Below are 27,195 nucleotides of genomic sequence, written 5' to 3' on the forward strand. Positions count from 1 at the left end.
ATTGTCCCAGCAGACCTTTTATCCAAGGACTGTTGATCACAGCCCAAGAGCTGTCATCTATTTGCATTCTGTGGATGCGTCATTATTCACAACATTTGATGTCCATAAAAACACATTAAAACTATTTCCTTGAGCAAAAATAATCAGCTCTCTGCTGTACATATCATTTGTGTACTCAAATTGTAAAATGTAAATTGATATATAAGAAAATGGCCCATTAACTTTTTCATTAATGACAATACTACATTCTGTGTACAGGCGGTAGGAGGATCCTGCCTTCACGTTAGCAACCTGAAGGGTAAATGGCTCCTCCTCCTCCTTCCTTTTTAATTTCGCAAAATGATGGATGTCATCAAGCAGACCTTCTCTTCAGAATCTTATTTGTCTTAAAATATAGAACCTTTGATTCATTACAAAGATGAAACCACCCTGGTATACAGGAGAGCTCCTATTTTTAAAGAAAGAGAAAAATAATTATTTACTATTGGAATATGCCTGGAGGACAAGTCCACAGTGTGCCTAATATGTAATTGTTTTCAAATGTTTATCATAGTCTCAGTAGTTAATTACGTGCTTCCATATTATATTGAAAAGATGAACAAAATCTGAAACATTTTAAAATGGATATCTTGTGGTTAGATCACTGTCATGCCATCCAAAGTCTCAGTTCTAAACTACTGAATAAACCTTTATTATGAGATATGGACATTTTTATTAAATTTCATGTAGATTTACTTTGATCACTTTTCTGTGAGAGTTTAAGGCGTGCTGTTTATACAGGTGAAGAGAGAACTGATCACCTGCCCCCATTTGAGCATTATTAGTACCCTTCTTCTGGCAGGATACAGGATTTGACTCCTACAGTGCCTCCAAGGCCAGTTGTCAGGCTGTAGCATTTGATTAAAACATAGATTAATAATTTGCCCATCACAGATATATCTTGCACTAAGAGATAAAGAACATCTGATATTAACCGAGAAATAAAATCTGCCTTCAGTAAATTGCATAGAAAAATTACACAGTACATTTAAATTACCATTTGCTTAGCAACATGCCCCTGTAGCCATTCCAGTGGGGCTATAAAATGATCGATTTACTTTAATTTTCTACTGAATCCTGAAAAAAATAAAAAATAAAAAACTTAAAAAATGGCTATCAGAAACCTATCCCTTCATCATGGCATGCTGATTCACTCTGTGTATTAAATTTACTGGCAAGAAGCAAGACGTTAACAAAAAGTAACAGATAATGTGAACATTTCATGCATAATCTGTAATATGAGATATGTATTAATAGGGAAATTATGATGCATTCAATTATTCTGAAATGCCTTCCAGAGATGTTTTGATTTGGCTGTGCTCGGATAGTGGCAGCGCAGCAGGGAGCATCTCAAGTGATGAATAACCTAATCTCCTAATCTCAAAATGGGCACTATTCACTGCTAGCCCGGGAGAGGCCAGTGGGAGAGACCGCACTTTTGCAGGCACGGCAACTAAGATGAATCCAGCAAAAACAACAATCCTCACAACAGCAGCAGCAGCAGCAGCAGCAGCAGCACAACCTGCCTCCTTGCCACCCAGCCCTTTTCACAATTAAGACACGAAATGCATATTTCTAACGCGTGCTCTCTCGCCTCTTGTGGCTCCAGGAGTCTGTATTCTGAGTGGCACCTCTCCACTCTCCACCGCAAAACTTAGAAGACAAAAGGCTATAAAAACGGTGGCACTCACATTAGTGCTGTTAGGACTTGCGTGTTTATGAGACATTATGCATGCACAAGAACCCTTGCTAATCTGCCGCCTTTCATGCACACCTGGGATGATCTTCTCCACAGATACATTTGCTCCCCCCGCCCCCCGCCTTAATTTCTGAAGAAAACCCATCACAAGAAATTGTTCATTTTCTGCCATAAGCCCCAGGTTCTATAAGGCTTCCTGGGTGTAATTAAGCGGCTCGGTTTACTTCTGGTTGTGGGGAACAATGGTCTGACTCTTTAGAGAGGTCAAGCGGGATTTATTTTATTGTGTACAGAGCCGGAGCAGTGGAGGAGGTGTCAGAACAGTAGCTGGACATTCCTTTGCCATTTCTATGCACTCACTCCCAGCCAGTGTCAGGGCTAGGTTGTATATTATTTTTGACTCTCTGATTTACTTCCTTCTTGGGATCCCTGCTACAAAACTATTAGGTAATACCCTGCTGCAAGGAAAATAAGCCCTGAGAAAAATATGCTATGCATGCATACCTTCCCCCACCCTCAAATTACTTGATTGCAGCAGGCTCACTTTTTGATTAATGCAATTTTGCATAAGGTAATATTACACGAGTGTATTACTTTTCAGTAATTATTCAGTGGAGTTAATATGGCAGACTTCTTGAAGAAAAATTAGAACCATGGCGTCTCATTTCTCTAAATCCCCAGCACTGTTCAGTAGGGTAACAATAATAATTATGTATAAATAAATAAATTTCTTTTATCAGTGTTCACTCGGGTGGGAAACAACCGGCAGCCCCATCCCCAACCACAGCACTAGCGGCTGTACTTTTTAATTAGCAGTGTTCCGAGGGGCAGGGATGGTTTCATGTGCAGTTTTGTTATGCTGCAGTTTGGTAGAGTGACACAGTGATTTCTATAACAAGGATCTCTGTCGTTTAATCATCACGTGAAATTATGGGCGCACATTGCCATTCCCTTCCCCTGGTGCCTTCGGGTTTGAGCCTGGGACGGAGGAGCGAAGGTGGTAGCCTCCTCTTTGTAAAACAGCCTGCTCTCCTTTAGGTCTGGATCACATGAGCGTCATTTCAACCCGGCAAGACGCTGTTCTGTTTAACTAGCCCTTGCTCACAGGTCCCACGCCTGCTATTACAGTTCCTCGCCGTGATACATCCTTCACAGTGCATTTTTCTCGCTAATCATGGTTTAGCAAACAAGGAAGGAGAGGGCCCCGTTTTATGAAACTTTCTGATGAGTGATGTTCAGTTTATTTCAGTCTTTAGTGTACTAGAATGTACAATTGCTCTGAAGATAAATAAAAGATTCAGCCGAGTGCCACTGGAGAGCGGCGCAGCGTGTCTCTGGCATGGCTTGAGACTTATCTGATTTGGATTTGTATACCTCATGGGGAATGGCAAAATATTGGAACAGACGGCTTGATATTTCCGAAGAATATAGTGGGCTTTATTAGCACCACTTTCACTCCCTGACTGACGGCTTTTTCAAATTTTTTATCTTATTAATCCGTGCTACTGTATGTAAATGTTATTCCTCTCTGCATAAGGGAGGCAACCAGCGATTTGTAATAAATGCTTATGAGTGCCCGAGGCCGCACTTAAACTTTAAAACATCTATTATTAAGTTGCAAAAAAACACTGTAATGGCCAATAGTGACCTCATAGGAATTTTAAACTGTGGTCTGCTCTTCTGCATTAAAAACAAAAAAAATTGCCTCAAGTTAGAATTATGAGCAATGCTATTTTAACAGCTGCATTTTGATTATTAAAGTGTGTTTTACAACTGAATTACAATGCTTTTATGGACTCTAGGTATAAGATTTAAAAAGGTCATTAAACATAGTCGGGTTTTGTCACAGTGGGTGTCATTGTATACAATGGACACTACACAGTCTATTTTATGGCACCACACTTAGGATTTCAGATACGATGCAGGACCGTTTTAGTTTGTTTAACCATGTACATGACTACAGACCTCTCAAAGACTGTGACAGTTTGCAGTTGGAGATGACTACTTTCATTATTATTTTATTAATTTGACAAGAAGCCCTACAGATTTTCAGTGTATCACTGATCCTTTTGTCCCAGAAATAATTAAAATGCCAGCCTGAAGCAACAGACAACAGATACACTTCTGGCAAATTAATGTTCAAAAATACATTGCTTGTACTGTAGCCAACTCTTTAGTCCTGTGACACTTCATATGTTTTCTCCCTCTGATCATATGTGGGCTCATTGACAATAGATATTGACCTCAAGTGTTGATTTTCCAAATACAGGGCCTTTATACTCATTGATCGATTAGACAAGTACTGGCTACTATATGCAGTATTTACATCTCGGGATACAGAAATCCAGGGTGGAGTTACAGAGATTTCACAACTGCCACAGGCAGCTCAGCAAGGCAGTAAACTTAAACTTCAGTTTGCCTGGGCCCTGCCTGGTAAGCTACTTCCCTGTCAATCTTTAATTTTCTTTTCATTAATTTGGCATCGTTTTATGACTCTGCTGAACTGGAGTCTGTGCCATTGGTGGCACTGGTTTCTGGATGCCTGATTGTTGATGAGGACAAGGAGATGGAGGTGTGATAAGGAATACAGAATCCTCCAAATATGTGACAAAATGTCACAAAGGATTGTATTTGCATGTAGTAGCCTGGGTAGGACATAATGATTAGTGTGCCGTGCGATGCTGGCTCTGCGTATCTAGCTCAGACAGTCCAGGTCTTCTGCGTAGCTTTGAATATTGTATATGTACTTTGAACATATCTGTGACGAGCAAAGCTGTCACTCTGTTGAAAAATGTAGCTGCAGAACTGACAATACCAGTTTAATTTTTTTTTTAAAAAAAGAGGACATCTCCTAAATAATTATTATCATGATAATAACATTTGTATTCTTTTGTGTATAATTAAGATCTGCCTGTCTAAGCATGAAATAGGGTTGAAATTGTGAATGAGGATGCTATCCTTAACCTATTTAGTAAATCAGTTTTAATTTAGCTTTCTTTAGGTAGAATCATAACAATAGAATGTTGTATACAAAAATCCACAATTTTGGCTGTAAACAGTTGTGGAAATATTTAATATTTAGCAAAGCTTCCCATGAAATTAAAGAAGCCCCTCTTGTGAACACTGTGTTGAATGAAAAAATAATTCAACGATTATAGATGTCTCTTATTTTATTAACTATTTTATTAACTCTTTGTCTCTCAGTGTGATAGATGCTGCAGCCGTTTCTATTCTTTGGATATGATCGCCTTTTTCTTCTTTTTATATAATAAAAATTAATTTGAGATTCATATTCCACCTACTTCCAAGAGAATCTGAGGCAGAAAACAGACTAAAACACAGTGGAAAAACAAGCTATTTCAGTTTAAAGCATAAGAGGTTATGTAATTTAATGATCACAAACTGGTGTGGAATACACCGTGCTGTTTACTTCCCTTAAAAATAGTAATATCTGTTATTGGTACTGTTGTTCTTTTTCCTTCTGTAATTTCATGGTTAATACCTAGGCAGGCAATTATGCTAAAAGAAATTATCCTTGTCATTTGGCAAGAGGGATTCTTTATTTTCAAGGTACTCAGGCTTCTTATACCTAGCCCATCCCCTCCCCACCCTGACTGTAAGGATTTGCATGCTGTGATTTATAAGGTGATTGGAAAACACCTCCATTTATCAATTATGAGGGAGCACTGGCTGCTCAGGAACCGATCAAGCAGTATCCTTGGTAAAAGGATCCTGGGGGAGGAAGAAATGGGGGGGGGAGAGAAAATGGCAACAGGAGGGAAGTGGGAGGGCAAAGTCTTCCTTGATGTGTCTGCTTTTGTTTTCCTGCTGAGGACCACTGGCTCACCTTCCCACGGCTTTCCTGGTGTTGTGCACACAGGCAGGTCCCTGCCATTTGATTTTCTCCATCCATATTTTTGGTGCTCACACTGTTTTTTTTTTTTTTCTCTGAATCTGTATTTGTTTTTCAGGTGTCAGCAAATATGTTCTGAGTATCTCTGCATTGTGTGCACTGTGCTGGAGGCCTGGCATTGTGCAGCCCCCTGGAAGGCATAGAAAGCAAGCCAAGGAAGGACCTGTTCTCACCTATTACCAAGAGCAAAGCAAATTCACCTCAGAGAATCAATTAAAAATAAATAAGAAAATAGAAAACAAAAGCCAAGTAAATGAAATCATGTCCATAAAATTGTTGCCTCTATAGTGCCTGGCATGTCATAATTTTCTTAATAAATGATACCCTATAATAATTAATTATTACTGATGATGATGATGATGATAAAACACAGCTGTTAAGTAGGACTTCAGCAGTGCAGTTTAGTCTGGAATAAGTTCTGTCATGTGGAATCACACAGCATTTGAATAGGTTTCCTGCTGTCTACCCTAGCAGTCGCCTGGTAAGACCTCCTCTAGAGCTCTCGAGCTTCTGCTCTCCCCAACTCTGGTTCTTTCTCTGCTTCGTGGTTAACTCATGGCCTGATTTTTCTGTTTACTGCTGTTTTCCTGCTTCCCCTTGGCTGGAATATAAACATCATGTGGACAGGGTTCTGTGGTTTTCTTTTTGATAAAGCCCAAGCTTATCAAGAGCATGCCACTGAGTTTAACTATCTAGTTAATATGTATTTGAACTTTCACTTGGTGGCTCATGGCTTGTCTGACTTGCCTGCCATACCTTCATCTCTGTCTCCTGACATGAACACCCCATAAGAAAAGGAGGATTATGGGAGACAGCTGGTGCTCTGCAGCAGCTTTGGCAACATATGGAAAGTACAGTTAAGGCCACTTCTGTTTGCAGAGTGCAGTTCTCCAGGATACTGTCTTACCTGAGAAGCCTTTCAGAGAGGCACAGTGGTAGCCAGGAGAAGAGACTTCAGATGATCAAGGTGTGAGTCCTGCACTGGGCTCCACTTTATGCAGACTTTCAGCTCGTCCACATTCTAGTTTGCTGAGGCCTTGAATCTTTCTATATCATACTGGTTATGAAGAATTTGAAGAAATGCTGTTGGAACCCTGCACAGAGCTGGACAAACAACAAATGCTGTCCAGTGCATTAGCACTTCTGACTCCTGCTATTGGTTTATGGCTGTTGTCATTTATCTTGGACATAATGTGTTATAATGCATAAAATATCTCATACTTTTGTGATCTGGTAGCATCAAGTTCTCACTTGTCTTCTTTTATTTACCCAATCATCTCCTTAGCTTTCGGCTCCTCCTTACCTCTGGTATTTAACTCTTTAAACTTTTATTTTATCGTTGTTGTATGTGAATACATGTATGATGTTCAGGTGTCCATATGCAACAGTGAGAGCATGGGACAACCCTGTGGAGTCACCTCTCTCCTTCTACTTATGTGGGTTCAGGGGACCAAACTCTGATCCTCAGGCTTATGCAGTGAGCGCTTTACTCAGGAGGTAAATACCCTCTGGTATCCAGCCTGTCATTAAGATGTATTTAGAAAAGATAGAACTTAGGTAACCAGTTTAGGATACATGCAGAGATTAAAAACAATATTTATTAAAAATTAAAAAAAATTCTCTGCTCTTCACAACTACCAGTAGCAAGTGAGGTAAATATTTTGATGACTTGGATGAAGGCTAATAGAGGGAGGTAGAGGAAAAGCTGTTCAAAACCACTTGTTATCTTTTATTTTAATATTCTATGCACTTAAATAAGTAGCTAGGTGTTTCAAAATATAATCTAATTTCCATCATATGTATATCTTTATATATTTACTTAAACTATATTTATAGCTTCATACCCCTTCATAGACAGACAATGGATATCTCCAAGTTGAGGAAAACTTTTCAGGTAAAAAAAAAAAATCATAATATAGAAGGGTAGTATTTGAGTAAAGAAGATGAGGTGGTAAAGTTATATTAAACACATAACATTATAATAAAAATGAGAATGTTATAAAATCAAATAGGTAAGGCATAACACAATTTAAGTATAGAATTAAGCTTCATATAAATGTTTAATTAAAGGTATTTAATTTTATAGATAATTAATATAAAAATTATAATTAATACAAAAATTTGTCCCAAATAATTTTTTAATTATCTACTTTTCACAACACATGAATATATTTATGATCAATTAAAAAGCTAAGTCTGAAAAATGAACCTATAAGAACTATCTCTATGGAATCTGTGTTACCATTTATCAACAGTATTATAGGAAAAGTCATTTTAGTATTAAACACAAACAGCAAAATGAAATGGATTTGATAGTATGACAATTGAATTTTGGTTTATTCCAAACATTTATAGCCACAGATGTGCCTGGAAAACTGGCTCAGAGTCAGAGTGCTCGCCTAACATTAATGAGAGATAAGAGTCAACTACAGCACTTCAAAAAAGAGTGGATTCCAGAGAAACAGTTCCAACATTTATCAAACATAAAATTCTGTGTTTAGTTTTTTTTGTTTTGTTTTAACCATAGCTGTTTAATAGGTTCTCCTGTAAGGCCTATGGACCAGCCAGCCATGGATCTTTTGACCCAGTTAATTATACCAGGCATGAGTTCCATCTTGCAGAGCAGGCTTTAAATCAAGTGAAAAAGTGTTTGGCCACTCCTGTAACACTCATGCCACTATTGCCCCAGTGGTTATCTCTCAACCCCCAACAGAGGAACTTGTGTTTACAGTAAATTGTGATTCATACAGAAGCCTACTTCAAGTCAACATGATGGCAGTAAGAGATTGTGGTGTGCTCAGCTTTAAGAGGCTCATCAACTGAATACTACCTCCCACTGAAGTTCTGAGATCACAGTGAAAGGGGTGGTTCAAAGATTATAAATAGCCAGTGGTAGTAGATGTCTGTAACGAAACATATGGAGCTATACATGACAGTTAATTACACACTTGACCTCACAGCAGCTGTGACTGCATGAACCAAACACACAACAACAAGCTAACAGAACACTATCACTGATGGGAAGGGGTCAAACTCCATCTCAGGGGCTGTTGGCAGCCGATGACTGCTGGAGTGGGAGAGGGTGTCCTTAGGAAATGCAGGCCCTGAGAGGCTCTGTGTGCATGGTCCTACAAGCATCACTAACTTGACTCCATTGAGAGAGAGAAGAGAGAGACGGGGAGCACACGCATGAAGTTGGAAGAGAAAAGGGGTGAGAGGTTGGGGAAAATTTGAAAGAAAGAATGGCAAGCAAATTTGATCCAAAACTATTAAGTATGGATAGTAAATAAAATATAGAAAGAGATAAAGTACTAACAAAAAACAGAGTTCTCAAAGAATGGTGATGAAAACAAATTTCTGCTAGGATCATGTGTCCATAAACTCAGGGTGCTTCTTTCACCTTCTTAGAGACCCTTGAAAAAGAAACACAGCAAGAGAAAAATGCAAGTTCCATGGTATTTGTCTGGTTTCGCTAGAATACATAATATGGGATATTTTCAGGCATATCCACAGGAAATGGACTTGCACAGATGCCTCCTAGGAAAGTTCAAAAGCAAGAACTGGATTCTGTATCACAGGTTCTGTGACTCCTCAACAGGACTCTACTCTTTGCTTCAGGGACACATGGTGAGAGACGAAGTTTCTGGTATGTAAAGAAAGTTTTAAATAATGATGGTATATAGGGAGGTGTCAGAAACTGGGCAAGCTCAGGCTTCAGGACAGCCATGGCCGCTGGCACAGCTTGTGCTTGGAAGCCCAGTGGCAGAAAGGAGCTCTTCTTACCTAGGGAGAGTTCCCCATGCATACTAGCTGGCCAGGGACACACCCGGCTCCTCTAGAGTTTTCCAGAAAATTCCAGGTTACACAAATGCAAAAGTAAAACAAAACAACAACAACAAAAAACCATACAAGGTGTCTCTAAAGAGTCACCGCTTTAAAAGAGGGAAGACTACCATCCATCGCAGAGCCTTCACCACGTGGAAATAGTAGGACACAAGGAATCAAAAGTAAATCAAAGGATGCTATTGGTTCATTCGTCTTCATTCTTACTTTTTAAAGCAAACCAAAGAGAAGAAATGAAGAAATTCAGGAAATGATCGTGTTGCAGAAAGAATGAAAAGTGAGCAGAAAGAACTCAGGGGAAAGTGGAAGGAAAATGACCCAGCACAGAAATGCAGGCAAGACTCAGCTCCCAAGGCAGAAGAGCTGGGAGACGGCTGCGAGCAGCACAGAGAGATGAAAAAAGACAAAGGAAATGAACTAAGAGGAAAGCTAATGGGCTCCAGTAGGAGGGGCAGGAGCCCTGTATGCTTATTTGAATTCCTTATGGAAGAAGGCCTGGTAGTAATACAGTGATTAATTAAGGATACCATTTGACAGAATTTGCTTCAAAGGAAACAAATCTATGCATTGAAGGGACACACACCCCAGAATCCTTGGTCCATTTTAGATAATACCAAATACATTCTCTCCCAAAAGTACAGGCGTGAGGTCGAAAGGCAAAAAGTCATTGACACATTTGTATTGGATTAAAAATCAGGATGGTTCCAAACCTCTCCACAGCAATCCTCAGTTTTCAAGGATAACACAATTGAATCTACAGATGAATGTAGAATGAAGTCAAAAAAACAGCTGTTTCAAACCCCCCAAATAAGGTGTATTATTTCAACCCTTCTGGAGAAAATAATTAGAGAACAAACACTGAGAAAATGGAGAAACTTGGGAGAGCTCAGCAAGGGCATCAGCAGCGAACTCCCAAGTTCCTACTCGAGCTGTGACTGGAGCTAGGAGAGATTTGAGTTCAAAATACAAAGTTATCAGATAAATACCTCTAAATTAGAGGCCAAGAGGTAGTACATTACGGTATAGTTATAATCATTAAATCTCATTCTTAAATATTTAGAACTATAAATGTATAAAAAGACATCATGGCCCCCAAATCTTAATGGTAACTGCAGCAAAAATGTAAAATTATCTGACATAAATATGGGAAAATACATTTATCAAGGCAATTGTCTAGCCTGCACCCAAGAACTTTATGCAAGATCGGTAGTTATGCATATAGACCAGAAAGGAGTTCTTCCATGTCAAATGCTAGATTCCACAGAAAGTCATCCAGACTGATAACTAACAGCCTGGTTATTCAAGCGTTCATTTGTGGAGCACACCCATTCTGGGCAGAGGAGTCTGAACTCACCACTGCAGCCTTTCGGTCTATTGGATGGGTGACAGTGATAAGATGCTGTCCTGCGCATTTTGACATGTTTAGCAGTAGCCCAGGGTTATTCTCACTGGATGCTCATTGCACAGCCTTGCCCTTTTCACTTAGAACAACCAGAGTGTCCATAGTCCTTGCCAAATATCCCTAGGTGGTAGATAAGACAAAATAGCCTGTTATAAAAGGATAGGCAAGAACATGCCATCCAAATGTAAACAACGAGGACAGGTAGAAACATGGCATTGGCAACCAATGAAAAACCGAGGACATGAGAAGTACTTAAGACAAGAAAAACCTTTGTAACACTGAACGATGAATCTGCGATGAAGATATAATTGTTTAATTTTCTATGCACTCGTGGCCATAGTATCAACATGAAAAATTATGATATGTGAAGAAAAATAGAAACAACAATTATTCACCTTTTATAGTCTATGATTATATGAGGGGTAAAGTGGAAAACAGGCACTTCTAGTTCATAAAAATACAAGTATTGTTTTCTAATAACCATGAACCTCTAACCTGTTGATGCCTTAAGCAACCAAAGGAAACACATCTGCTCAGATATATAAACAGCAAAACATACATTCTCCTTATCACAAAGAAATAAAACTCAATTTATGGGAAAATAGAAAATATAATTTGCTAGAGAAAAATGTCTTAACTTGAGAGCTAAATAGGAAATATAAACCAAAATTTTAGAATACAGCGGATAAAATAACAGATTTCTTATTAGCTGATGGGATAAAGCTGAAACAATTTTCAAAATAAACCTATAGCCTTATCTTCTCATATGGAAAAAAAAAACAAAACAAAACACTACCTGATGCCAAGAAGGAACAATAAAATAAACAAAATTTTATTTTAAGAAATAAAATTTATTGAATTAGAAAAACTATTTAATGAATTACAAAAAAATAGTTAAGAAACAAAAAGTTCAGCAGTTCAATGTTTACCTAAATTTTTCAAGATGAAATTAAAGACAGCATAAAAATAAGATCTGAGAAAAGCAAAATATCAGTAGTCTTCCTGACTGCTGGATAATCTGCAAAATTGTTTTAAAGAAACACAGGTAAATGTGTACTTGATTCTGAAGAATCATTAACTGTCTATCAGGAATATTTTGTAGAACAAGTGAAAGCAAGACCTGTGTGTCCCTCCTTCCCCCAGAGTGAAGCAAGTTCCGATAGCTTTACAAGGGATTCTTCAATTTCGTTAACTGTCGGAGATCCCACTGTTGCTTAAACTAAAGTTTAGAACACAGGTAAAAGGAAAAAACCAAAATACCTTTAAAATTAACCACAATACTAACGGAAAATAGCAACAATACCAAAGGCCAATGCAATTCTTCCTGCCTCAGTTTGGCAAGTACAGAGATTTCAGGCTCTCATCATCATCCTCCCACCTTCTCAGTGTCTGATGTCAGCAAGTATATGCTGGGAGTGGGTTACTGTTTATTTATCTTATTATGTTATTTTTATTTTCAAGTTTCCTATTAGTTATTAAAGCAGTCCAATTGGGTAATTACTGTTCTATACCAAGATCCCATTGGTTCTTTCTAAAACTTGAATAATATTTTGATCTGGCTCCTGTATTATATTCAAAGAAAATCATTCCACCAAAATGTTTCAACATAATGATATGTAATATCCAGAGAAGAAAAATATGCAATTATTTCAGAAATGCTTACAAGATATGTCTCACAATTTAATATTCATTCTGAATTTTAAAAATGTTAGTAAAAATGTCCAGTCATCACATACCACAAAATCAAATTTATAAATACCATTTTTTTTTATGTTAGAAACAAGTGAAGGATGTCCACTATCTGAATTTGTTATGGATAGGTGAACTACCCAGTGCAATTAGAGTGAGAAAAAAATGATATTGTAAAAATGAGAAAATTTTATTACCTTTAAAATAATAAGAATTTATTTTAATGAAGAAAATACATGAAGTTTATTACAATAGCATTGAAATTTAGGAATGAAACTGACATACAGATGTAAAAATATTTTACATCAGCAAACAACAAGTTAAAAGGAATGCTGAGAGAAAACATTTGTTTTAACATAATAAAAGGTAAAACTTATAGATTACGTTCGCAAAAATTATAAAACATGTAAAAAAACATTTTAAATATTTTTGAAGACCACAAAAATGATGAACAAATGGAAAGGCTTAGCACGTTCTTGGATAGAAAGACCACATCATTAACATGCTAATCCTCCTTGAGCTTATTTATAAATTCAACACGATACCGATAAAAATACTACATCTTTACCATCACCACACTAGACAAGTTGATTGTATAATTCACATGAAAATTAACAAGAATAGCCAGGAAATTTCTTAAAAACAAGAGCAATAAATATGAGTGATATGGTGCATATGATTATAGAAAAATGCATATGGTGTTCATAATTTGAAAAATATATAAATGCGTATTGTGCGTCTATATGTGTTTATGTGTGCTCGTGTGTGTGTCTATGTGTATATGTGTCCGTGTGAGTGTATGTGTTTGTATGTATATGTCTGTGTGTCAATGTATCCTGTATATATAGAAAGACTGTCTTCCTCTGGCTGTTTAAATAACTAGAAATGGTGTCAACATGTGAGTGTTTTTTGTAACCCATCTAGTTCTTGTTAGAATATAAAATGATCTTTCATTATGTTTTTACAGATTTTGAAATTTGAAATATGCAATTAAATTAATACATTTCATGATAAATGAATAAGCAAAATAAAAGCTGAGTTATAGAAAGTGTGCAATTTCTATAACTTGAAGTTTGTATATTGTTAACAAAGAATGAATTAAGTCAGGAATAATTGTTAAACTTTACAGAGTCTTAGGATATATATTTAGCCACAACTAAAAGTACTTTATAAGCATTATTTAACTTAAGCCTCAAATATAAAACTATTGTAGTATCACATTATTTAAGAGCTCTTAGCTCTTTGTTCCTTTTCATCTCCAAATATCAGAAAATTACCATTGTTCTTTTTATTTTCAGGAGTGGGGCAATGAATGATTTAGAAGAAAGCTGGTGTTTATTACCTTTTTATACAATTATGTCATTTTTATAAATACATCAAAATATTTCCACCAAGTCCCTTCATTGTGTATCATTTTAAGAAAGACTTAATGTCTTTCTACTGGTTCATTATGTAAGCTGTCAATTTATTACTGAAGCATTATAGCAAAATTATTTGCATGTAACCCATTTTACTATTTCCAACCCAGCAGGGAGCCATCATTTTACTGGCAAATTCCTTTGCTCTGATAGGTATCGAGGGTGGCAGTCACCAAGAGGATGGCTGCCACTAAACATACAGACCTGGATGATGCTGGCAGCTTCACTGACATCTTCTCACACACTTACAGCTGGTGCACCTTATCTCTGGTGCTGCAGATCAAAGCCAAGGTCTTGCACATGGTAGGATAGTTTTCTGTCAGCGAGCTACATCCCCATCGGAATGTGTACGTTTTATGATACTCATGCAACTTAATAAGAGCAATATTTCAGGTGATAACTTTGGTAATTGCTGAGCTAAGGCTGTTGGAAAATTCATGAGATACTATGTGAGATCAAAATTCATGTGAGATCAACAGGTATTGAGTTGAGTGATATGGAAAATTAGCTATTCCAACTAACCAGTTTACACTTCTAGGACTTCATGGGTACAATTAGTTATATCATCTAAATCATAAGATTGTAGTGTAGATAGTGATCAATAAAATTTTGGGATACTGCCTACTACTTAGTAAGTGCTCAACACTTGAAGGCTCCTCTCTCTATAATAGTAAAACCCTACTTCTTTCAGACCTCTGGAAACTCTTGTGACACTTGAAATAATATAGCAATGAACTGATTTAGAAGATTAACCATTTTAATAATTAATAATGTTGATGTAGATAAAGGGCAGCAGCACAAGAGTATAGGAACAAAAATGAATAAATAAATGGAAATATAAGGGATATCCACTGTGGTAGTTGTAAATCAGCAGTGAGGAGAGTGATAAAACAAAGGTGAAGTGGGGATGCGAACCCCGAAGAATAAAGTCCTGTGGGTGCAGAAGAAGCAGAACCCATGCCACACAACCGAAGAATGCTCAAGGCACCCTAGTGTGTGTGCCTGTGAAGGCATGGGGACAACACCTTACACTTTTCCACTTTGACCCTTGAATATGCAAAATGTCATCTCATGATGCCAAGCAGCAATAGTTCTAAGTGATCATTTTATGTAAAAGCTATCATGTCTAGCTCTATCTCATAATGATTTCCCTCCATTAAAAGGCAAAAGACAAAAGGATTATAACAATCTGTGCAACGCATGAAAGATAAAATGAGTATCTTCCCATGACTTACAAGGATTAGCTTGGGGACATTTTGATTGGACTCACTTCACTGCACTTGCTGCAAATTCCAATTTTAAGACACAGAGGACAGAGGTGAGTGATCAAAATGCAAGATGACATCTGGAGCTTCTTCAGGAAAGTGAGTACCAGAACCACAGATGGGATCAGTGTCTGACTCCGCTACTCCACCATACTGTCTGCCTGTGTGTGTGTGTGTGTGTGTGTGTGTGTGTGTGTGTGTGTGTACACTACAATAGCACATATGGAATATATATTCCTAAATTATATAGACAGAGACAGTGTTATAAAATATTTGCATGTGACCTTTTTCTCATGGCAAAACCAGCAGGTTCACCAATTAGTTGACACATATATTTGGATCCTTCCCTTGTGCAGCCGCTATCTGTTTGATGGAGAGAACGGGAGACCTTAGGGTGTTGACTGAACGCAAACATACACACAAAACCAAAAGTCCCAGTTAGCTCAGTCAGTTATGTAACTCCTGTGAGTTTAATGGTGGGGGATGAGTGTGTGACAGGGGGGAGGGACTGAGAAGAGAGGATAGGGGCTGCAATCAGAATGTAAAGTGAATAAATATTTTTTTTTTAATCTGTAAGTTTTATAAAATACATCTTTGGGTATGCTGTTCTCTGGATCTACCATCAGATCTTCTTTAGTGTGGCATCATTAGAAATGATAAATCTTGGCAAAACGGAAACTGTCCTTAGTCCATCTGACTCTTCTTCAATCCCCTGAGGCAACCTCATCTACACCTCTGTTTTCTAACAGGACATTGGGACACCCAATCTGGCCTGATGACTGCTCACTCTTGTCACTTCTTCTCAGTCCGAAGGCAGCCAGTAAGCCAATGACCTAGAGTGAGAAGAATTAGGCTTTCTTTGAACACCAGAAAGTCTTTCTTTTTCTTACACCAGTTTTTCTGTGACACTCAGTAGCTGTGCTTTGACTTTAATGTTTACTAAAAAAATAAAAATAAAAAAAGGAAAAAAGAAAAGAAAAGTCACCTAAGTAGTATGCCTGCTCTAGTCACTGTGTGCTGTTCGATTTTTGTGATAGGAAAACAGTATTGACAGCCTTCATTTATATTCCTTCTTAATTGCTCATTTATAGTTTTGCTTCTTTTAATGTACACACTATATTCTACCATTATATATGTACAATCTAATATAATCGGACAGTGCATGAATGTATATTATTCTGAGAAAATATATTTGGCTTTGAGAATATATTAATTAGAAAATTTAAAGAGCTCCAGTGCATTAGAGGTAGGTTGGGTTTTTGGGTTTTTTTGTTTGTTTGTTTTTTGTTTTGTTTTTCATTTTTAGCACTGATTGTCAAATTTATTTTTAATGTAAAATTAGCAGACATTAACAACAAGGATAGTATAACTGGGACAACAAATATACCACAGATCAGGATAGTGAGACAAGAACTAGTGAAGTCTCAATATTCCCCTGAGAATATTGGGTGATAGAAGATAGCATTTGTTAGTACTCAGATTAAAAAAAAAATGCTTAAGCACTATCCTTGACCTACACTCACAGATTTCACACTTGCATCATAGGAGGGTCATGAACCCTGATGAGAGAGAGGTAGTGGACATTGGGGGCATTGGGAAGAGCATTCAGGAGTCATTTGCAGCCAGGACAAAGAGGCCAACATCTGCTTCTATGTGGTCTCCATCTATTAGTTTCAGACCTTGGGTTAGACTTCAGCTCACAATCTAAGCTCAGGCGACATTCAGAGCGGAGAGAGGCCTGCATTTTCTAGATCATAAGAGAAAGGTCTGGGTGGAAGTCAGTAAGTCATTCAGTTCTGTATATCCATCCCTTGCTCTCCTCCGTCCCCACCAAAGTCCAGATGATGTGGGAGAACAGAACTGCGTCTGGTGCTCAGGAGAGAGTGTGCATGAGTCTGCAGTTGAATGTTTTTAAAATTCCGAGAATGCTCTAAAGGGCTTTCCAAAGGGTCAGCTTATAAAATTATATCTGCTTTGATTTTTATTTTAAAGATAAAGTAAAAGGAAAAAAAAACAGGAAAAAAGGCTGCACATATTCCTTGAAATATTTGAAGGCTAAAGTGTCATCAAAGCATATCTTCAAGTTTTGATCAAGGCATCTAGCTCTGAATCTATGCAATTCATTAGAGTGAGAAGTAAAAACACTTTAGTATAAACCCAACTGCTTTATTATTTTTTTTTTTTGTGAGATAGAAGGAAAGTAGGTTGCTCGTTGTTTTTGCCAAATAATTATGTATTATTAACAAGGAAACTATATGTCAACAAATGGTCTGGAAAAACACGCACAGCACTTAGGCCAAAGTAAGAGATTGTTTACTTCTGATTTTTTTTTAAAGATGAGGAACATTTTTAAAAACAAAAATTGAAAAGATCAGCCCATCCTGTTTTACTGCAGCTCCCTCTCTACTGGTGAGGGCAGTAGGGATGGCTGTGCCCTTGCACTAGGCCCTGCCTCTGTGACCTGCTGCATGTGTAGACACTGGCCTTCTTGGAAGTCCCTGTACTCCCATCAAGGGGTGTGAATGCAGGAAGGACTTTTGCTGCTGTCAAGCAACCTCAAGATGAACGTTTGCCTTTCAAGCCCTCCACAGGCAAAGAAGAGAAACCCTGGAGGCTTCCAGATTTTGTTAAGTATAACTAACTAACTACTGACATTTCACAAACTCATCTGGCCAGACATATTCTTTTACATAGAGAAACACAGGTCTGGAAGGGTTTTGAACTGTCACAGCATTCATCTATCTTCATTTTGGTCAAGATGAGCCTGAGGAGCGAGATTGTGTGCCCAGCACTTCTTCGCCTCATTCTCATGGCCGACAGTGCTCCTTGCTGAACCTGCACTATGTGATGCCTAATATTTTTTTGTCTGCTTTATCATGATAAAGAATCACTATTTATGAAGAATGAATTTGTGATGTGAGAACATGTATCCCTTGGCACCCACCTATGTTTGATGTAACTGGAAAGTTGATTGGTAGGTTAAACCATTTATTTGGTAAAATTCATGCAATACCCTGTAGCCTTTTCTTGTTGGATGACAGTATCCAATAAGCCAATTCTTTTTTTCCCCCTCATTATTTCTATAGGAGAATAGCACTGGTATTCATACAGCACAGATAGCTGAGATTGTGTTTATGCCTCTGACTTGTGCAAAGATTTTTCTCTATCCCTTCTTAGCAAGTGAGACTGTAGGAAAAAAATGGAACATAGAAGAGAGAGTTGAGGGAGAAGAACTTTAGGAATATTATTGCGTGTCTAATAGCTTCATGTGGGTTGAAGGCCATCTGGATGACATTATGGGAAAAGGGCAGCCTGCTGGGATATTTGGAACAGAATTGGGTTTATTAGATAACTTATATAATATAATTCTGGCTTTGGAACACCTGAAAGGAGCATTGAAGGCAGGAAACTGTAAGGCAAAATATTTGATTGGCATGTGAGTATGCCAGAAATGGATATGATTTTTATAGGTAAGAACAAATGTTTTTCTGGAGAGTGCATAATTGTTAATGGGATCCCAAGCCAGTACAGTATTGCTCAAGACAAAGGAGATAAAATTCAGGGGCTTATAGCTGGGTTACAGAAATATGTCTTGGCCTTCACTATGAAAAATAATAATTTTCCTCTGTTTTTGAATCAGAATTTACTTTTTCTTTGATATTTCTACTTAACGCTTACCTTACGAAATTTACCTAATGTTAAAGATAATTCTGGATTTTGTAGCCTTTCTTGAATGTCACACAAGTTTTAAAATTTCTTTTTATTTATCTGCATTGTTGTTTTTCCTGCCTCACACACGTATGTCTGTGTGAATGTATCAGATCTTGGAGTTACAGACAGTTGTGAGCTGGGAATTGAACCCAAGTCCTCTCAAAGAACATTCACTGCTCATAACCACTGACCCATCTCTCTAGCCCCATCACACAATTTTTATAGAGGAAAAAATTCTTAGAAAATACCTACTGAAGAACTATTACATTCATACTATAGTTTTGTCATTCAAATGATAAAATCATATGAGGCATTACAGCTAAGAATCCTCAAGAAACGTGATTCTCCAAGCTGGGAACTTAAGTCAAAGCAACTGGAGAATGAAGAGTGCTGTAGATTTAATCCTGAAACTTAGAATTTTTGTTTTGCTTTCTCCAGTGAGAAAACTACATGTGAAGGCATATAGGAAAATTGTCATAGGACATTTGAAGGTATAAGATAGCCATTCATATTTGCCAACAAAACTGAAAAATATTTGCTGACCCTTTGAGTAATAACGGTTGGTGTCACTAACCCACAAGCAGGACTGCTATGTAGTTGGTAATGTAGAAGGCAGAGCAAAGGATATTGACTTATAAGTCTTTCAATCTAAGTATATCACTGGCATTATGTATGTGCATGTGTCTATGAAGCTGAAAACATATACTCTATTATAAAAACCATTTGGAAATCTACCACTCATGGCCTTACTTGGGGAACCATTGATTAAAACAATTTCTTCTGCCTGTTGGGATGGCCTTGCCAGGCCACAGAGGAAGAGGACCCAGGAAGTCCTGATGAGAGTTAATAGGCTAGGGGCAGATGGTAGGGAAGGAGAACTCCCCTTTTCAGTGGACTATGGGATGAAGGTAAGACCGGGAGGAGATGAGGGAGGGCGCTACAATCATAATACGAAGTGAATAAACTGTAAAAAAATAAAAATAAGTAAAATTTTAAAAAAAGAAAAAAAAGAATAAACAAAAAACAAAATAATTCCTTACCTATGACTATTTAAGCATCATGTGTGATTATTTTTATAGCACAAAAGAGGGAAGAGCAGATACCATAAATCCATGCAGAAGCAGTCGTCATTTGATGTTCGAAGACTTTGACCAGTAGCTCAATTCAGCAGCCTCATGTTGACAGAAAACTGACCCAATTTGATGAAGTCGTCAGACTTGGTGGTAGAGTTAAGCATGGCTCAGTCTCAGAAGCCCAACTTCTAGCGTAGTGCTTCTTGATACACAACTTTCGGAAAGAAATTCAATTTCCACTTTCACTAAAGCAATGGGAAACAAATTGGATGTGGCTGAGATAGAATAGATGCAGATAACAAGATTAAAATATTGTTAGTTCTTGATTTTTCTTTTTTGTGGGCTTAAACTAATTAAAAGTAGATTGAGCCTTTTATTTTCTTTTGAGTGCTGTTATTCAAACTATTATGATGTTAAGCAATTTTTTTTTCATTTTCCAGTTGAAGAAAAAGATCTCATGGTTATGTTCATTTTAGATGTGAATTTTAGGAACTGACCAATGAAGGGTGGATATTGCTCTGTTGGATGCTGTGGAATTCAGTGGGAATGCTTTAGGGTATCAAACCTGAAACATTACATTGGAAGGGATAGCAGCTCTTTTGTAAAGATTTGGCTCATTGTTTTGTGATTCTATTCAACTTTCCACTTCTCACTAAGCTGTTTCATCCCACTGGACAGCTTCATGCATCTGCTCTTAGTGACAGCTCATCTACTCTGTTAGCTTCCACAGAAGCACACATTCTTTCTATCAAAAACTTTAGTTTTACAGGGGTCCTCTGTTGCAGGCTCCTGTCCTGTTCCCTGTTCTCTCCCTCTTCCAGTGTTCGTCTCATTTGCCTTTTTGAATGAAGAATAAGCATCTTACTTAGGGTCCTCCTTCTTGCTTAGCTTCTTTTGGTGTACAGATTATAGTATTATTATGCTATATTATATGTAGCTATAATATCCACTTATGAGTGAGTACATACCATGCATGTCTTTCTGCTTCTGGGATACCTCACTCAGGATGATCTTTTCTAGATCCTACCATTTGCCTGCAAATTTCATGATCTCCTTGTTTTTAATGGCCAAGCAGTACATTGTGTAAATGTACCACAATTTCTGTACCATTCCTCAATTGAGGGACATCTGGGTTGTTTCCAGCTTCTGGCTATTAAAAATAAAGCTGCTATGAACATTGTTGAGCATATGTCCTTGTTGTACACTTGAGCATCTTTTAGACTCTACCAAGCAGGGTATCAAAACATATGCTGAGACTCATAGTCAAAGTTTGGGCAGAGTGCAGGGAATCTTATGAAAGAAGAGGGAGATAGAAAGATCTGGAGGGGACAGGAGCTCCACAAGGAGAGCAACAGAATCTGGGAACAGGGGTCTTTTGTGAGACTGATACTCCAAACAAGGACCATGCATGGAGTTAATCTAGAACCTCTGCACAGATGTAGCCCATGGCAGCTCAGTTTCCAAGAGGGTTCCCTAGTAATGGGAACAGGGACTGTCTCTGACATGAACTCAGGGGCTGGCTCTTTGATCACCACCACCTGAGGGGGAAGCAGCTTTACCAGTCCACAGAGGAAGACAATGAAGCCAGTCCTAATGAGACCTGATAGACTAGGGTCAGATGAAAGGGGAGGAGGACCTCCCTATCATTGGACTGGGGGAGGGGCATAGGAGAAGAAGAGGGAGGGAGAGAGGGTGGTATTGGGAGGGGATGGGGAAGGGTCCTACAGCTGGGATACAAAGTGAATAAACTGTAATTAATACAAATAAAATTAAAAAAAATTTAAAAAGTTTTAATTTTTTCCAATGACAAATTTCATGATTAATTAAAAGAAGCAACAACGTAAAGTGAACATAATTTTTGGCTGTCATATTTTCTGTTAACATGCTTGTAAATCCCAGGAACTGTACAGAAATGGGACCAGAAGGAGCAGGACAGGGGTGACAAGGCAATGAAACCAAAATTGTCATTTATAAGTTCCCAGCTTTAAGAAGGTCACACAAGGAGCAGAGTGAATGAGATTATGTATATATGTAAGGTATATATGTATGTATGCATGTATGTATGTATGTATGTACATATTTATGTATGTGAGTGATGTATATATTTAATTTGTTTATTTATTTGAAGAAGGAACAGTTTGTTTTGGCTCATGATTGATTTCCTCCATTGATTTGGACTAGGCAGTGCCTCACAGGATAAGAGTATATAGACAGGTAAAATTGCTCACCTCATGATGGTTGGCAGTATGGTGTTGTGCTGGCTAGGGAACAGAAGTGGACAGGACCAGAACAAGACATGACCTCCAGTGACATAAACTCAATGACCTACTATCGCCATCTAGATCCCACCTTCTAAAATGTCCAAATATTGAATCCAACAAAAGTGGGTTGTCCCTTCAGTAACGACGAGAACTTTGACTCTAGTCGTGAGGCTTTATCTCGTTCACCAATAGCTGTACAACTTAGTGCAAGAGACTTGCTTCCAATAGGGGCTTCATAGCAGTTTGTTGGAGGAATGAATGGGGAGAACAGCAGAAGAGGAAGAAACACACGCGTGAGGCTTCATAGCTGTGCTGCTGCTGCATGTGCTAATGGTGACAGCAAGCTGAAATTTTATCCCTGCCATGCCTACCTATAGGAATCCCGCTCAGAATCAGCTTTTGCCTCTCACAATCCACCAAGAAGGTATGGTTTTTATTAATGCCCAACCTACAAAGCAGGAAACAGCCACATAAACTTGACATGATATACCTAAAGCCACAGGTCTTGTAAGTAGCAGAACTAAGATTTAACCGTAGGTCCATAATATAACTCATCAAACCTGATCTGCATATATAGAGATTGGCTTTCTTTTACTTCTCTGTGCCAACATCCAAGCATAAGGATGTACAAAATTCATCTCAAATACAGCCATAGCTTCCTAAGAGCTAATCTAGCTGCAGGGAAAGCCCAGGACCACTGGGTGCACTTTGCAAGGTGAGTAGTAATGCAATATACAAAATGCCTCTTCAAAAACCTCAGCATTCATAGCCCCTCCTGGAGAACAGCATAGCGCAGACCGGCATTCTTTGAGTCTCTCTCATATTTGAATCAAGCAGTTCTCACTTTTAAATCTAAATATAGTTGCTTAAGGGGACAGTGAGTGTCTCCTATCTACACTGACGATTATTTTAAGCAAAGACATATCCCCCAAAGAGCTCTTTAGCTCCTACCAGCATCCACAACTTGGAAAATAATGTGTACCAACTAAGAACCTCATTTACTAAATCAATTATTTAGAAAGGATAGCCAAAAATATTTCTAGTAGTGAAGCAAGTGTGAGATTATAATTCTAAATCAACACTAAAACAAATTTATTTCCAAAGTATATTGGTGACTACTGCCTCGGACTTATCCTGCGGTTACTCAATAAGTATTCTCATAAAGGTGATTTTAATTCATCACAGGGTCAGGACTGAAACATAAGCAACCAGCAGATACAGTGCAAATGACAGATCAGAAAGCATGCTTGCTTCATCTCTGCCTCACTGTTTTGCTGCTCGATCTTTTTAAATATTTCCAAAGGTCTCCTCAAAGTCTAGCCTGAGTTAACACCCTAAGCTCTTGATACTCATTCCTTCATTTAGAAACTATTATCTAAGTCTTGAAAAAGCCACTTAGTCTATTTATTCTAGGAAAATAAAGATTTATTCTCATGGACATTTAGAAACCTTAACTTCCGTTTCATTATTCATTCCCATATTGTCCCAGCACAGCAAAAAATTACCAAGACTTTTAATCTCTAGGCAAGTGTGATTCTTATTTGCAAAGCTGCAAAAGACATCTGATGTTCAATCAACAAAAAGCCTGGGTCATTCTTAAAATTAACCTGGAACCTAACTTCATTTTAAAAATTACCAACAGCAATTGTTCTGCTGAAACAAAATTCACCAGGGCCAGGCATTTCCAGTCACCTTCCCCAAGTGCAGGTGATATTCTCTCTCTCTCTCTCTCCTCTCTCCTTTCTCCTCTCTTTCCCTCCTCCCTTCCTGCACCTCCCCTCTCTTCTGTTCTCACTTTCTTAAGTTTTAGCACCCTATCTCTTCAGGTTCTTTATACTCTGTTTGTCTGCTGGCATCTTTGTTTCTGCTGTAATCCTTTATTGCAGCAAATCACTCTGGCTTCCCTCTGCCTGACTACCCCAGATACATACATTGTTCTGCTCTCTGTTAGGATGCTCTGTTCCTGGTGGCCACTCTTAGTTTCTTACCATCTGGGGATTTTGCCATTTATCCAGCCCACTTGATGCAACTGTTTCTCCTTCTGGAAATAGCTTCTCCTTACCTCCTAATAGAAAAGAGGCTCTTTGATGGATTTGAGATAATGATTGTCCTTAATAGAAGATAATATAAAGATCTTTTGTTGGTAATACATGACAGTTTAGCTTTAGAACTCTCTCCTGGTTTAAAAATTTAATACTGATTTTGTTAATATATAAATAATTTCTTGCTGGGACTCACACACTGCGTGTGCAAGGGTACATGTGTGGGTTAGAAGAAGGTGCACGAGGCGGGAGAGTTTGCCCTAGCTGTCTCCAGTAAGCTCGTTCTGTCTCGTACACTGACTCTTTCCAACCTGGCTGAAAGGTCGAGAATGATTTTTCTCTTTTCCCTTTACTTTGTCTTTAACAATTCAATAGCCAGCAAAATCTTGTTGTCATTGGATACAAGACAAGCCCTTCCAGGGTGCTGGCTCAGGCTTTTGCATCCATTGTGGAAGCCCACGGTGTCGCTTCTTACGGGATCGCCCTCTTCCGTGTGGGATGTGGGAAGCCTTGTCTGCAGGAGCAGATAAAGCACCGCTTCGTGCTCTCACTTTTGCTGGTGTGGTTTCTGTTTCTGCTCTTTTGTCTTTTCCCTTTTCCCATGTCCCCTGGCATCCTCCTCCTCTTTATCTCCCTTGTCACCATGCTATACCATGCCTGGGATCCCTCTTGTCTGTTTTTTCTTTGTATGCTATATTTCTGACTACTTCTGAGTTACGTCACACAGATCAACAACTCTTCTATTAGCTAGTCTCCTGGTTATGTAGTTAGTTATTTTTATTATTTATTATAAGGGCTGTTCTTCACAGTCTCAAATTTTAACTAGGTTCTTTTCAAATACATGCCCATTCTCATTTTTATCCACTCTTTAGAAAGCCACTCTGTTCTTGTTACTTACTTTGAATATTATTTATGTTTTTATCGCTTTCATGGTTGTAAATATGATTATTTAAGGTGAGTAATAATCAAGCCTCTTTTCATTTCATTTGGGTATGTTATTATTATTTTGGTTTCTTGGCTGCCCATTTCTGCTCTCGTCTATTTCAGAAGCAGTGTCTTGAGGTTGTGATTGTGTAGGTTTGTGGTGTCATCCTCTCTTTCTGCAGTCATGTTGCTTATGGCACACTGTAGCGTCTCTGTCTATCCGGGGTTCTCCAGCTGTCAAAATAGTTCATTGATTGTGCTGTATGGTGGCTGTGTCTACTGCTTCTGGCCTCCTATGTATCAAATTCCACATGAATAATGGCTCTAGGTAGAGGTCACTGCTGGGAAAATGACCGTGACAGGAAATGCCACTAGAGAAGTCTTCCTGCTGCTTGCTCACCTACTATCTGGCTCCTACCAGGAGTGACTGGTTTGTTCGGAGTGGTTTAGAGATAGAGTGAACATATGTGGTGTACTTGTTTTTAGGATTTTGCTTTAGGCCTGACTGTGAGCCATGATGAGGAACCACTGGCCTGCCTTCTTACAATGAGCAGGGAAGCCTGCCTTTGCATGGAGGCCACCATTTTCATCACTTGTACCCCTTCCTACTTAGATGGCAGGCATATGTGCCTAGCCCAGAGTACTATACCTAGGCCTACCTGGCTGTGCATGGAAGTTACACTCTCCAAACCATTATCAGCATGGAGATATATTTTGTGACGTTCACCTGACTCTAATTGGCTGCTCTCTGCCCCTCACCTTGAGTGGTTCTGAACCTGAGGGGCTAAAAGGAAACAGTATATTGGGCCTCTTGCCATTTAGCAGCTAGCAATTGTCAGAGTTGTCTTCCTGCCAGTCTCTTGTTTCTTAGTCTGGTTTTCACCTGACATACATCTGGTTTTCTTAATCTTCACTTCTTCAGAGAAGCAAGAATTTTGAACCACTTCCATGGTGTCCTCAGCCTCAGAGTAGTAGACACACAGCTTCCAGACCATCCTGCTTTGGGGTCACAAACGCCTGTGTATTTGAGCTCAGCTATGCCTTTTAGATTTTCCCACTTCACATTTTTATTTTCTGCAGCATTTTAACAAGAGTGACACTAGTGTATAATTAAACTTTTCAAGTATACCTAAGCTAGAACTTAGTCCAATAATCTGTCTGTGAATTTTGTCTACCTGTGCCTCTACTTGGCCTATTCATTTTAAATTCAGTTTTGGTGGTTTCGTTTCGTTTCGTTTCGTTTCGTTTCTTTTCTTTTCTTTTCTTTTCTTTTCTTTTCTTTCTTTCTTTCTTTCTTTCTTTCTTTCTTTCTTTCTTTCTTTCTTTCTTTCTTTCTCTCTCTCTCTCCCTTCCTTCCTTCCTTCCTTCCTTCCTTCCTTCCTTCCTTCCTTCCTTCCTTCCTTCCTTCCTTCCTTTCCTTCTTTCTTTCTCTTTCCAAAAGGATCCTGGCCTAGCAAACTTCAGTCACTGTCCTTACAACCAGGGAATAATTCATTACATGTGCTTCTGGGTACAGTTAATTTCTCCAGAGCCACTGTGGTATTTTTGACATTGTAGTGACTCGAGCACAGGCCCAGATGCACCACTACTACCTGCAGTTTATTTAATAAACATTTGTTGAAGTAAAGATATGGTTGTGTATCTGTGCCATGAGATCAGGAGAGATAAGGGTGTTCAGATTTGTTTTTTCATTTATACAAATAGTATCATGATCTCATCCTCATCCTTGCTCTTGAGCAATGTCTTATACTGAGCATTCTTCTGAAAAAGAACATGATTTCCTTTTTTCAAAGTACGGACAATAGATTTATATTGAGTGATTTTTCTTGTTATTGTTTTTAACTTTCTTAATGCCTGTAAGGATTTCTTTTCATTTTGGTAAATTAGGATTAGCAAGGTAAATTTTACCAGGTTAA

At 38.2% G+C, this 27,195-nt stretch overlaps 1 long non-coding RNA gene across 2 annotated transcripts in view; it reads left to right on the plus strand.

Moving 5' to 3' along the window:
* The window catches only part of LOC129692543 (uncharacterized), a 409,149-nt gene that overhangs the window by 316,768 nt on the left and 65,186 nt on the right, over positions 1-27,195 (plus strand). The window contains exon 3 of one of the 2 annotated variants that reach the window (XR_008722718.1): positions 5,710-5,865. The exons of the other annotated variant lie outside the window; for it this stretch is intronic. This is a non-coding gene — a long non-coding RNA (uncharacterized LOC129692543). Of the gene's footprint in view, positions 1-5,709; positions 5,866-27,195 lie in introns of those variants that run through there. 2 annotated transcript variants of the gene reach the window in all.

The sequence above is a fragment of the Psammomys obesus genome, unplaced genomic scaffold (genome assembly GCF_907164565.1).
Source record: "Psammomys obesus unplaced genomic scaffold, mPsaObe1.curated_primary_1811, whole genome shotgun sequence".
Taxonomy (NCBI): Eukaryota; Metazoa; Chordata; class Mammalia; order Rodentia; family Muridae; genus Psammomys; species Psammomys obesus.